The sequence below is a fragment of the Erythrolamprus reginae genome, chromosome 7 (assembly GCF_031021105.1).
Source record: "Erythrolamprus reginae isolate rEryReg1 chromosome 7, rEryReg1.hap1, whole genome shotgun sequence".
NCBI lineage: Eukaryota > Metazoa > Chordata > Lepidosauria > Squamata > Dipsadidae > Erythrolamprus > Erythrolamprus reginae.
Window position 1 is genome coordinate 22,638,330 of NC_091956.1, and position 14,434 is coordinate 22,652,763.

General features: G+C 42.6%; 1 protein-coding gene across 5 annotated transcripts in view; it reads left to right on the forward strand.

Moving 5' to 3' along the window:
- Window positions 1-14,434, forward strand: part of LNX1 (ligand of numb-protein X 1) — a 315,851-nt gene that overhangs the window by 166,129 nt on the left and 135,288 nt on the right. The window contains exon 1 of one of the 5 annotated variants that reach the window (XM_070757145.1): window positions 572-833. The exons of 1 other annotated variant lie outside the window; for it this stretch is intronic. The gene's annotated coding sequence lies outside the window, so the exon portion shown is untranslated. Of the gene's footprint in view, window positions 1-571; window positions 834-14,434 lie in introns of those variants that run through there. 3 more of the 5 variants (XM_070757147.1, XM_070757146.1, XM_070757149.1) reach the window with 3 other exon arrangements.

Sequence of the window (14,434 nt, forward strand, 5' to 3'; positions counted from 1 at the left end):
GCTGTGTGTGGGGAAGGGTCATATATACACATACACTGGGGGGCAAAATGTGTGGGAGGCATTGAATTATGGGCGTGGGCACATACACGCACATGTGATAGCACTGCATTTTCGGCACCCAAGGGAAAAAAGGTTCACCATCACTACTCTAAATCCTTGAGGAGTTCCGAGGTGCTTCGTGCTTTTGCTTTGAAGAATATAACAGAATAAAATTTGCACCAAAGACAAATTCCTTGCGTGTCCAGTCACCCTTCGCCATTAAAGAATTCTGTTCTATTCTATTTTAATTGTAGTTAGGTTAGATGAGCTTTCTCTTTAAAATCCACAGGACGTTCTTTGCAATTACCCAAGAAACAAAATATATCTTGCTTGAAAAAACATTTTTTGTGATATGAAACAGTAGTGGGAAGTACACATGGTGTGTCTTCCATAGGAATTATGACTGATCAGGTGTGGCCGACTGTTGCTTTAAATCATTCAGGTAAAGTTTGTATTTCCAGCCTTGTGTGACGTCACACATTTCCTTGTGTGGATCACCCAATTAAAATTGTCTTGCTTGTTTGCAAACCTCAGATTAGAACCTGCAAATCAGATTGGACATCTGTTCATGAACCCTGGTTTGTTTTCCTTTTTCTTTCCAACCCCCTTTTTCTTCCTCCCTCCACCATCCCAATATTGTGGCTGGGACACGTTCTACGTCTCTTTAAGTATATGCAGGAATTAAATGGTTTGTACAGATAACAAAGGTAAATTAAGCTGTGTTTGTTCCGACTTTCACTTAGCCTCACAGAGCCTCTGGCAACTGCAAAGAAGCTAATTTGCAATGGAAAAAAGTGAGTTATCCTGAGCAAGTATTTGCTTGTTGTTTTTTTAAAATGAATGAGGATAATGGAAAAGCTGTATAGATGTATATAGATGGACAGTTCTGTTGTTTCACACCCTTACGGTACATTATCTTACTATTTTTTTAAATTTATTTATTTTGTCAAGTACGTACTGGTAGTATACAAAGATATAACAATGTTTATATACATGATACTAGTAAGAGAGAAACATTAGGACAGGGGACGGAAGGCACTCTGGTGCACTTATGCACGCCCCTTACTGACCTCTTAGGAATCGGGAGAGGTCAACAGTGGATAGCCTAAGGGTAAAGTTTTGGGTTAGGTGATGATACTACAGAGTTAGTTAGTGAGTTCCATGCGTTAACTACTTGGTTACTAAAGTCATATCTACGAGACCGCCTTCTGCCGTATGAATCCCAGCGATCGGTTAGGTCCCACAGAGTGGGCCTTCTCCAGGTCCCATCAACAAAGCAATGTCATTTGGCGGGGCCCAGGGGAAAAGCCTTCTCTGTGGCGGCCCCGGCCCTCTGGAACCAACTCCCCCCGGAGATTAGAATTGCCCCCACCCTCCTTGCCTTTCGTAAGCTCATTAAAACCCACCTCTGCCGTCAGGCCTTTACAATTTATGCATGTTATGTTTGTTTGTAGGGATGTTTGGTTTTTACAATAAGGGTTTTTAGTTGTTTTAGTATTGGATTTACATGCTGTTTTTCATTACTGTTGTTAGCCTCCCCGAGTCTACGGAGAGGGGCAGCATTCTAATCAAATCAAATCAAATCAAATTTCCTGCAGTCGAGTTTGGAGCAGTTTGTATCTGTTGTGTGCTCGTGTATTGTTGTGGTTGACAGGAAGGACATTGAAGCAGATGGTTTTAGTTCTAAGCTTTCTAAGCCTAGGATTGTATGTCTAGTTGTGTAGAGTATTCTGTTGCGAGTGGAGGAGTGGATTTTTTTTAAATGGTGGGAAAGACCTCGATTTGAAAGTTTACAGCACTGGATTGGAAAATTTAAATCACAGAAGCTGGACAATGCTTTATATATACTGACAGGACAGAAAAGTTCAAAGAAATGAAGGTTGGAATTGAACAACTTTCATACAGATCCCTCTACTAAATCCAGCTGAGATGACTTAATTCATATGTGATTTAAGGCCTACTTGAATGTATCTGGAATACCCATGTTTTCTAGGAATAACTTTAAATCCTTCTGTACAAATTCAGGGACATGTTTTCTGGGCAACAGATATAATTGCATTAATGTTCCTGGTAGTTGTTAAACTACTTGGTTTGTTGCAAATAATTTATGGTGATAATATTTTCTGTGTTCCTAGACTTATGGTTATTGAGTTATATGACTACAGATATGAATGTAGAATGCCGCAGATGGTACACAAATATTTAACAGATTAACAGAGTTCGAAGCGATCTTGTAGGCCATCTGCCCAAGCAGGAGACTCTACACCAATGATGGCGAAACTTTTTTCCCTTGGGTGCCAAAAGAACGTGGGCATGAGTGCCTACACCCATAATTCAATGTGCGGGGAGGCCAAAAACAGCTTCTCTCACCCCACGGAGGCCTTCTGGAGGCCAGAAACAGCCTGTTTCCCAACTTCTGGTGGGCCCAGTAGTCTTGTGTTTTCCACAGGCTCCAAAGGCTTCCCTGGAGCCAGGGGAGGGGTAAAATATCCTCCCTGCCCCTGGAGCTCTCTGGAACCCTACCAGAGCCTCTGTGTGAACCAAAAATCAGCTGGCCAGCTGCAAGAGTTCAGTATTCAGGCGTACTAGAAAAAGGAATATAATTCAGATTTTTGCAGACAGGTTTAAGGTTCAAACTTAAAATGGGCTATTGGGATGTGTGGAGAAACACCATATGTGGAAATCTGAGTTGGTCTCTGAAGTAAACCCAGAGGCTGATGGTTTCCTTGGCAGCCGGCGCAGGGGGTGGCGGGGTGAGGAAGTCTGTGTTGTCTCGGCTGGTCTTGCAGCAGGAAACAGCTGTCCTCGTTGCGAGCTGGTGGGCTGCGGTCATCTGGGTCCTCGGCGCGGGAGAACGTGGAGTCTATCTTGGCGATGACTTCTTTCTTTTCGTGATCTATCAGCTCTTTAGCAGCGGCGTCGGCGACCTCTGCGGTTTGCGCTAGCTTAATCACTGTTTGTAGGGTCGGTTCGTCTTCGGTGAGGAGTTTGTTCCTGACCGCGGCGTTTCTCATGCCAAAGACTAAGGCATCGGTGAGGCGAGCTTCCGGGTTGTCAAACTTGCATTTCGCAAGTACCGTTCGAAGTCGCGTTGCAAATTGGTTGATTGATTCCGCTTCGCGCTGAGCCATTCTTGAAAACTGGTGCCGGAAAACCATGGCTGGTTTTGTTGGCCTGAAATGGCTCGCGAGCTTGTCTTGTAGGACGTCCCAAGCGACGGATCTTGCCGGCAGCGGGTCGGTGAGAGTCTGGGCGAGGGCGCGGATTTCTGGACCGTAGTAATTTAGGAAAATGGCCCGTCTTCGATCGGCGTCAGCATCCCGTATTCCTGCTGCCTCGAGGAATATTTCGAAGCTGGCTAGGTAGTCGTCCCAGGAAGTCTTTTCTGGGTCGAAGAACTCAGGAGCCCGGCCGATTTGGAGGTTGTTCATGTTGCACACGTAGTTTCGTCCGTCGTCGCCAGTGAAGTAAACCCAGAGGCAGGGTTGGTTAGAACGGTACTTTTATTCAGCTCAGCATAGGTAAGTGACTTTCAGCGAGTACCGTCTGCTCTGCTTGGGAGAAACCGCTTCTTTTATACATTTGCGGTTCCCGCCAAAGCAAGAGCAGGGCGCGTCTGAGCCAATCAGGAGCGACTTCCTGATTTCCAGCTCAGACAGCGCTTTAGTAAGAACAAACTATTTACAGAGATACAAGGTAGCCATTACAGGATACAACAGTCTCCAGTCAGGGAAAACGTGACTTCCATTGCCCACCATCCAGTCAGAGCTGAAGAAACTTCTTGGATGAGAAGTGAAACATGTTCAAAGCAAAACCAGAAAGTCCAGTTGCCTCTTGGGAAAAAAAAAACACTTTTGGGTAATGGCAGGGGTAGGCAAAGATGGCTCTTCTATGACTTGTGGACTTCAATTCCCAGAATTCCTGATCCAATCATGCTAGCTTAGGAATTCTGGGAGTTGAAGTCCACATGTCATTGAAGAGCCAACTTTGCCTACCCCTGGGTTAGGGAAAACAGTTCTGAGACAAATTGATTGGTCGTTGACTCAGTTTCCTATGTTCTTGTTCATCCAAGCATGTGTTACTTCTATTAGAGAGTCATCCAGGAATATGTGATTATGGACTGTGCATCAGATGGAGCACACAGTAACTCAGTGAGAAGAGTTGAGTTGTGGCAGCATGTGGCTTCTTGTAAGGCTATAGATTATAGCTGTGAAGCACCTTTAATTAAAAGATAATATGATAATTGCCGTCCAGTTAAAATATGTTGTCAAGAAACATATGCCTTGAATTATGTAACCAAGCTACTAAAGAGCATTGAAGGATTGTGTCACAGCACGGCAGCAAACTGCCCATAGATGGTGACCATTGTTGATAGTAAGCCTTAGAGCAGGGGTGTCAAACTCGATTTCATTGAGGGCCATGTCAGGGTTGTGTTTGATGTCAGTGGGTCAGGGTGGGTGAGGCCAGGGTGGGTGTGGCCAGGGTGGGCATGGCCAGGGTGGGCATGGCCAGGGTGGGTGTGGCCATGGTGGGTGTGGCCAGCTTGACATCACTAGTGTCAGGATCACCTGTGGCCCAAGCTCTCTGCCAGTGAAAACAGGCTCCCAAGGTACATTTTAAACTGAGATGGCCTCCTGCAACCCTCTGCTATCAAAAATGGAGCACGGGAGAACCGTGTGCTGCCCTCGTAACAGTGATGGGCTCCTACGGGTACGGTCAGGTATGCAGAGTTGGTAGAAAAATTTTGAATTTTTTTCTTTTTTTCCCTTCTGACCTCTGGGTATGTTTTTCCAATTTCAGTAAATGAGGTTGAATATGTATAATTTTTGAAGAGTTGTGCACATGTACTTTATATAATAGAAAATGTATATTTTTGTGTGCCTGTGTGTAATATATATGTACACATATGACATATATATATATAGAATTAGTGTATTTTGGATGTTTAGTTATAGTAAGGGCAATGGTATCTCTTTGAGGCAAGGACAGGCCAGGCACCCTAATCCTAACCGAAACTCTTGACGTGAGTGACATCAAGTCGGAGAGGGGCGGCATACAAATCTAATAAATACAAATACAAATACCTTTAAGACAGTCACAGGATCCACCCCAGGTCACATGACCATCAAGCCACTCCCATCTGGTCACATGGCTGACAGGCCACAGCCACAAAATAATCCACGCCTACATTGTGATGGTAAATTTTTTGCAGCCCTTCACTTCCTTGCAAACTCCGTATTTGGCCTGGACGACATCCTGCAGCCCTCTGCCAGTGAAAACCGGAGCTCAGGCAGGTCACTCACAGTCCTCGTGACCTCTGTTTTCAACCGGGTCTGCTTCCTGCAATCCTCTGCCAGGGAAAACAGAGCTTAGGAGGGCTGCATGCAGTTTTTGCTCGGCTAAGGCAGCACAGGCTGGACCTTCGCACCCCTTGGGCTGGATCCAGCCCATGGACCTTGAGTTTGACATACACACACACACCTGCCTTCGAGTTTCTCACCTACTTGGTAGATGACAAACAGCATATTAGCCATATAAGAACATGATTAACTTAGAAAATAAACTGCAGTTCTAGATAGAAAATATGATAGAAAATGATCTGTGGATTTTTGATAGAAAATCTGTCTGCACCTTTCTGAAATAGATTATTTATTTATTTATATATTTTATTTTATTTATTAATCAGATTTGTATGCCGCCCCTCTCCGCAGACTCAGGGCGGCTAACAGCAATAATAATACAATGTAAACAAATCTAATATTTAAGTTAATTTAAAACCCTAATTTAGAAACCAATCATACATACTAACATACCATGCATAAATTTTATAAGCCTAGGGGGAGGGAAAGTCTCAATTCCCCCATGCCTGATGACAGAGGTGGGTTTTAAGGAGCTTACAAAAGGCAAGGAGGGTGGGGACAACTCTGATATCTGGGGGGAGTTTGTTCCAAAGGGTCGGGGCTGCCACAGAGAAGGCTCTTCCCCGGGTCCTGCCAAACGACATTGTTTAGTTGACAGGATCTGGAGAAGGCCAACTCTGTGGGACCTAACTGGTCGCTGGGATTTGTGCGGCAGAAGGCGGTCACGGAGATATTCTGGTCTGGTGCCATGAATTATGGACATCAGGCCTCTAAACAACTGCATGGGAATAGCTCATATTTAATTAACCTCTGAGTCAGCGGTGGGTTGCATTTACCTGCATGTGCATCCTCTTCACCTGTGCCAGCATGCACATCCCTGACGCGATTTTATTTCCGTGTATGCGTAGGAAGCAAAAAGGTGCTGAAATCTCACGAGATTTTGCTTCTGCCTCTTAACCCCCCCCCACTGCTTTTACCCCCCAAAAGTGAGTGAAAGCTCAGTTGCATCTTATACACCATATTTAGCCCCATCCAACCACCCCCAGCCTCTGCCACCCAGCAATTTACCTCCTTGCAGCAAACAGCGCAGAGCCTGTAAAGCCAAGAAACTGATTATCAGCTTCCCGACCTTCAGCTGATTGAAGCTGCAGCCACTTGGTAGAACTGAAAGTGAAACTAATGCTGCAAAGAGGCCAATTGCTGGGAGGGAGAGCCAGGCTGTTGAAAATGGACTCAAGGAGATAAGTTAATAATTAAAAATGTCTGTGGAATGTTCAAACTATTAGACTTTTTTTTAAAGAGGGCTTTATTGTTCTACTATAGACAACTTAACAAAATGAAAAAGCTTTTTAAAATAAATGCTTACTCTGAAGAGGCCCAGTGCTTTTGTATCTTTTTTGAAATAGCAAAGAATAATGTATACTTCCAGAAAGCCACATCAATCTTAACAGCATAAGAAAAAGTATAGTCTGAAAAAAAATATAACAGTGTCCTGTTTTAGTATTAAGATAAGGCAGCTGAGTTAAACCCTGACTTAGTCATGTTTGGAGTAGATCTATTTAAATAATTGGGGAGAGTTAGTGTGACTACATTTAAGAAAGCTTTCTGGCATTAATATACCACCATAATTAGTGATGGGCGAACCCTATGGTTTTCGGGTTTGGCAAGTTCGCAAAATTCAGCCGAACCCAAACTCAAACCCGAACTCGAACCTGAATGGGGAATCCCTTGCACGAAGAGATTCTGGGGGCGGAGCTTTGATGTCACCAGCAGGTTGCTAAGGACGCCAAGGTGATCACTTCCTGGATTGCCGAACACGACCCCGAACTTTGCCCAAAGTTTGAAACAATTTCGGGTTCGGGTTCGGCATACCGAACACTGCAAAATTCAGTACGGACCCGAATTGTGCGGGTTCCGTTCACCCATCACTAACCATAATGTACATTTCTCCAATTCTTTGCTATTTCTATGGGTCAGGCACACATGCACAGAAATACACAGCAAACTGTGAATATCATCTGTGCAGTTTGCTGTTTGCTGGAAGGCAAATTGATGGGAGGCAGAGGCAGAATTTTTTTCCTTGTTTTTTTCCCAAAAAAACTAAGATGCGTCTTATACTCCTGTGCATCTTATACTCCAAAAATACAGTACGTTCCCTGCTGGTTCAGAAGTGCAGTGACGTACATTTTCATCCTCTGCGCATGCAAAAAATGCTTTGTGCATGCACAGGCAGTTAAAAAAAAGAAAATAGTGACATCCGGGTAGCTGGGTGGGGCCTTGCACTACAGCTGCTACCAGTTCTCTGAACCACCAGCTGCTGCGCTACCAGTATGCCCGGACTGGGCCGAACCAGTAACATTTCCTCGTGTATCCCTGGCCTTCTCCAGGTGACGTCAGCTAAGCAATGCTGGCTGGTGGACCTAGGGGTAGAGCCTTTACTGTGGCGGACCCAGCCCTTCGGAATCAATTCCCTCCAGAGAGTCATATCGCCACCACCCTCCCGGCCTTTCGTAAGGTCTTAAAAACTCGCCTTTGAAGGCAGGCTTGGGGCTGTCGAGCACTGCCATCCTGCTCCTGCTGAATGTATGATTGTGATGGAATGATTGTGGATGATTATTTTTAATAACCGGGGTTGTTTAGATTAGTTTAAAGTTGGCTTTCTAACATGCTCTATTTTGTATTCACCCTTGTTTTGTTAGCCGTCCTGAGTCTATGGACAAGAGTGGCGTACAAATCCAAATAATAAATAAATATTAATAAATAAATTTCACCCCTGATTGGTCCCTTTTTATCTGCTGGGAGACTCAGAGACTCAGGCTCAGACTGCAGAGCTCGTATTTCATTTTAAAACACCTGACAGCTCCCTATAAAAGTGCTAGCTGTCGACTGCTGGATCTCATACATAGTTAAATAAAGATAAACTTGTCTCAAGCCTCTTCAGTCACCAGACCTAACATTTACTTTCCTGTTACTTTCAGCCCAAGCAGCAACCATTATCCCTCGAAATGTTGATGATAGAGATTTGTATACATTAACTTTTAATAACCTATTAATTGTAGAAGGCACTCTAAAATAAGGCAGTGGGTCCAGGTGGCATCCACCCCAGAGTTCTTAAAGAACTCAGATCTGTGATTGCTACTCCCCTGACTGAATTGTTTAACCAATCTCCTTTAACAGGAGATGTTCCTGATGATTGGAGAATGGCCAGTATTGTGCCTATCCAAAATAAGGGCAGTAGAGAAGAAGCTGGTAACTACAGGCCACTTAGCTTGACATCAGTTATTGTTAAAATGATAGAGACTCTACTCAAAAATCAGCACCTAAAAACAAATAACTTATTGGACCCAAAACCAGCATGGCTTTACGGAGGGCAAATCATGTCAGACTAATCTCATTGATTTCTTTGACTATGTCACAAAGGTATTGACGAAGGTGGTGCCGTGGATATTGCCTATCTGGACTTTAGCAAAGCCTTTGATATGGTTCCACATAAAGAGCTGATAGATAGGTTAGTGAAGATTGGATTTAATCCCTGGATAGTTCAGTGGATTTGCAGCTGGCTGAAACGTAGACATCAGAGGGTTGTTGTTAATGGTGAGTATTCTGAGCAGAGACTGGTTACAAGCGGTGTGCCACAAGGGTCTGTTCTGAATCCTATTCTTTTTTATATGTTTGAATATGTGAGTGACATAGGGGAAGATTTGGTAAGGAAGGTTTGCCTATTTGCTGATGACTCTAAACTCTGCAATAGGATTGATATTCCTGAAGGCATCTGTAATATGGCAAATGATTCAGCTTTACTAGATAAGTGGTCAAAGCAATGGAAACTGCAGTTTAAGGTTTCCAAATGTAGAATAATGCACTTGGGGAAAGGAAATCCTCAATCTGAGTATTGTATTGGCCGTTCTGTGTTGGCAAAAACTTCAGAAGAGAAGGATTTAGGGATAGTGATTTCTGACAGTCTCAAAATGAGTGAACAGTGCGGTCAGGCGGTAGGGAAAGCAAGTAAAATGCTTGGCTGCATAGCTAGAGGTAAGCAGGAAGAGGGAGATTGTACAGAGCGCTGGTGAGAATATTTGGAATACTGTGCTCAGTTCTGGAGACCACACCTACAAAAAGATATGCACTGCCCACTCCCTCCTGGTCTTTTGTAAAGCTCTGAAGACCTACTTCTACCGACGGGCATGGGGACCATGAGCGACGAGATTATCCCTGGCCGATGTTCCTAATTATTGAATTGGATGAATGTAGATGACTGCACAAGGGTTTTTTAGAATTTTTATTAATTTTGTATATACAGTGATACCTCATCTTACAAACCTTTCAAGATACAAACCCGGGGTTTAAGATTTTTTTGCCTCTTCTTACAAACTATTTTCACCTTACAAACCCATCGCCGCCGCTGGGATGCCCCGCCTCCGGACTTCTGTTGCCAGCGAAGCACGCATTTTTGTGCTGCTGGGATTCCCCTGAGGCTCGCCTCCATGGGAAACCCCACCTCCGGACTTCCGTGTTTTTGTGATGCTGCAGAGGAATCCCAGCAGGGGAATCCAGCAGTGCAAAAATGGGCACTTTGCTGGCAACGGAAGTCCGGAGGTGGGGTTTCCCAGCGAGGGGAGCCTCAGTGAAATCGCAGCATCACAAAAACACAGAGGTCCGGAGGTGGGGTTTCGAGGACTTCAGTGTTTTTGTGAAGCTGCGATTTCACTGATGCTCTCTTCACTGGGAAACCCCACCTCCGGACTTCTATTGCCAGCAAAGCGCTCATTTTTGCGATGCTGGTATTCCCCTACTGGGATTCCCCTGCAGCATTGCAAAAACACAGAAGTCCGGAGGTGGGGTTTCCCATGGATGGGAGCCTCTTGGGAATCCCAGCGCTTCGGCTGGCAAAAGGGGTGGATTTTGGGCTTGCACGCATTAATCACTTTTCCATTGATTCCTATGGGAAACATTGTTTCGTCTTACAAACTTTTCACCTTAAGAACCTCATCCCGGAACCAATTAAGTTTGTAAGACAAGGTATCACTGTATATTGTCTGCATTTACAGTGTTGTCTGCTGCCCTGAGTCACTTCGAGAAGGGCGGCATAGACATCTAATAAATAAATAAGTGTTCAGGGCTGCAAGCGTTTCTAACTGTCGGCCCGCTTACATAATGAGATTGATTACATGCTGTGCCACTGCATTTATGAGGGCAATTAGGAGCCATGCATATTTTAAGGACCAGTTCAGGATGGAGCACCTGATTTGCTTCACATGCATGACTGTCTCCGGATGTATACCAAGGAAACCTGCTGATTGGGGAAGTAGTTGGCCTGGAGCTGCTGGCATTGCTTGGACCTCTTGGCTCCTGGATCTTTCTGCTGGGAACTAGCCAGTCGCATAGTTCTCCCAAAGGTTAGCATTGCTCTGCTACCAAATAGCTAGAGAGTCCAGTAGCTTTTATTTGGGGGAGGTTTGAACTGGAGTGAGGGGGGGTTTGGAGGGGGGGAAGTGCAAGAAAACTGGAATACTGCGAAGGCGCAAAATTCTCAGCGGCTGAAACCTCCCCAAGGCTGAAGATCGCTTCTAGAGTGGAGGTAAGCTCTTTCATTGCTGACAGGTACGAATAGATTTGCAGGCTTAAAAGGCGTCAACATGTGGAATAAAATTGACTGTGTAAGTTGCCAACTGGCCAAGACTTGTTTCTGCAGCCTACTAAATAGCACATGTGAAGTCTTCTGCTGAATGCTTCTGTGTATATATAGCATCTTTCGTTTTGGAACAGATGCCTTTCCAGAACTATATGTATAATGAGATCATAATGGTCCTTCCTTCCTTCCTCCTTCCTTCCTTCCTTCCTCCTTCCTTCCTTCCTTCCTCCTTCCTTCCTCCTTCCTTCCTTCCTTCCTTCCTCCTTCCTTCCTTCCTTCCTTCCTCCTTCCTTCCTTCCTTCCTTCCTTCTTAGGGATAGGGATAGGGATAGGGATGGAATAGAATAGAATAGAAAGAATAGAATAGAACAGAACAGAACAGAACAGAACAGAACAGAATAGAATAGAATATAATAGAATAGAATGCCTGCAGAGGTTATTTTGAAGAATAGAGCTCACCAAAATTTATTGGCTGGCCGTTCGACCAAACACTGTTGATAGTCTGTATTGGTAATCCTTGAGTTACAAATGTAACAGAGCCTGCCAATTAGAATAGGATAGGATAGGATAGGAGGGAAGGGAAGGGAAGGGAAGGGAAGGGAAGAGAAGAGAAGAGAAGAGAAGAGAAGGGAAGAGAAGAGAAGAGAAGAGAAGAGAAGAGGAATTCTTTATTGGCCAAGTGAGATTGGACACATACGGAATTTGTCTTTGGTGCATATGCTCTCAGTGCACATAAAAGAAAAGGTACATTTGTCAAGAATCATGAGATACAACACTTAATGATTTTCATAGGGGTCAAATAAATGATCAGGAAACAATCAATATTAATAAAAATCATAAGGATACAAGCAATAAGTTACAGTCATAAGTGGGAGGAGATGGGTGATAGGAACAATGACAAGCCCAATAGTAATAGTAATTCAGCCTTAGTGTATAGAATAGAACAGAATAGAATAGAATAGAATAGAATAGAATGAGTTGAGTCCCCCCTGCTTAGGCAAGAAATCCTATACTATTTCAGACAACTGGTTGTCCAATCTCTTTTTAAAAACTTCCAGTGTTGGAGCATTCACATCTTCTGGTGGCACGTTGTTCCACTGGTTAATGTTTCTAACTGTCAGGAAATTTCTCCTTAGTTCTAGGTTGCTTCTCTCCTTGATTAGTTTCCATCCATTGTTTCTTGTCCTGCCCTTAGGTATTTTGGAGAATATATCAAGACAATTTTCAAGGGCGTGGAGTTCTGTATGCTAATGGAGTATACAATGCATTTTCTTAAAATTAAAACACTATTTTTTTTCATTTTTGTTTTATTTAAAGTTTGTATAAAAATGGATTGCTGGTGAACTGGGAAGTGTTTAGTTTTTGATTCTGTAGATAAGTATTCTGTAGATAACGGAATACTTCATCCTGTGAATGGTGTCACTGATGGAGTTGCAATCTGCAAATTATTTGAAAGGAGGCCCAGTGGGGCTGGCTGACAAGAAAGTTGCATAAAATATTAGTCTGAATGTAAGAATATTTTCTCTTCTGGTGTACAAAATTATGTAATTTATGTAACTGATGTTAACATTGGTCCAGGAACCTTTTTTAAAAAAAAACAAAAATACAAATTGCTCTGCTTTTCTTCTTTGATATATAAGTTTACATTTTGCTGCTCTTTAAAATCAAAATCTCCCTACGTAAGTTCTTTTTAAATATGTAATTGCTAATTGTTCATGCAACTTTCTATAACACACCCCGTATAGTTTGAGTGAATTTTCTTTTCCAAAAATAATTTGTATTAAACTTATCAAAATGTAAAATACAAATGAAAATATTGAGCAAACAGGGAGCCACAGAAGAGGGATGAAAGAGCCACATGTAGCTCCCGAGTGCAGGTTGCTGACTTCTGTCCTAAGATGTTCCCATAAACATTTTTGACCGCTTTCATTTAACTTATTATCTAATAAAGCCTTAGTAAGACCACACTTGGAATATTGCATCCAGTTTTGGTCATCATATCATTTTTAAAAATGTTGAGACTCTGGAAGAGTTCAGAGAAGAGCAACAAAGATGATTAGGGGACTGGAGACTAAATCATACAAATTTACTGGGATATTTTTTTAAACTTTTTTTTCTCCACTATAAAATAAAACAATACATGGTTACAAACACAAACACAATGCTTATAATCATTCATATATAAAACTTCTCTTCTTCTTTTTTTGTTACTCATTGAATGGAGACTCGTATCTCTCCTCATCTATTTTATACGATATCATCAATTCTTAAACCTCTAAATAAAGAAATCTTTTTCTCCACCTTACTATGAAAGATTACATTACATCAATGTGAACATTAACAAAATCTCTTTTTAACTACATTTTAATACTGTATCAATTCAATTCAATTCAATTTATTGGATTTGTATGTCGCCCCTCTCCGAAGACTCGGGGCGGCTCACAACAATAATAAAAACAATATTCCAGCGAAAACAAATCTAATATTAAAAAGCACATAAAACCCTATCATATTTAAAAAAGCAAACAACATATGCATACCCAAACATAAATATAAAAACTCTGTGGGAAAGGTGTCTCAACTCCCCCATGCCTGGCGGTATAGATGGGTTTTGAGTAATTTACGAAAGACAAGGAGTGTGGGGGCAGTTCTAATCTCCAGGGGGAATTGATTCCAGAGGGCCGGGGCCGCCACAGGGAAGGCTCTTCCCCTGGGCCCCGCCAAATGACTTTGTTTGGTCGACGGGATCTTATAGGTTGCTGGGATTCGTGCGGTAGCAGGCAGTTCCGGAGGTACTCTGGTCCAATGCCATCATATAACTAATAAAATTCTGTATGCATCTACAAAAAAATAAACTTCTCATAATGCATGACATATTATATAGAATAAAGTTCTATATGTTTGACTATAAACAATAATTAAATTTTGTGTTATACAATTATATAGTACTACCACCATTTCTCGTCTTTGCCATATGGCTTCCAAAATTTAAATCAAATTCTCATGTTCCAGTTTTTCCAGATATTAGCCAATTATTAATATTTACATATCTCTTAACTTTCTCTCCAGTCATAAAACTTCCCCCAAATTTTATAATAAAACATACAAATTGGATATGTCTAGTCTAATGAAAAGAAGGACTAGGAGTGACATGATAGGAGGCTCCTACGAAGACGAGGATGGTCAAACTATTTTCCAAAGCAGCAAAAGGCAAGTCAAGAAACAATGGGTGGAAACTAACCAAGGAGAGAAGCAACATAGAATTAAGGAGAAATTTTCTGACTATGAAAACAATAAACCAGTGAAACGAGTTGCCTTCAGAAGTTGTGGGTGCTCCATCACTGGAGGATTTTAAAAGGAGATTGGACAACCACTTGTCTGAAAATTTATTTATTTATGGTAG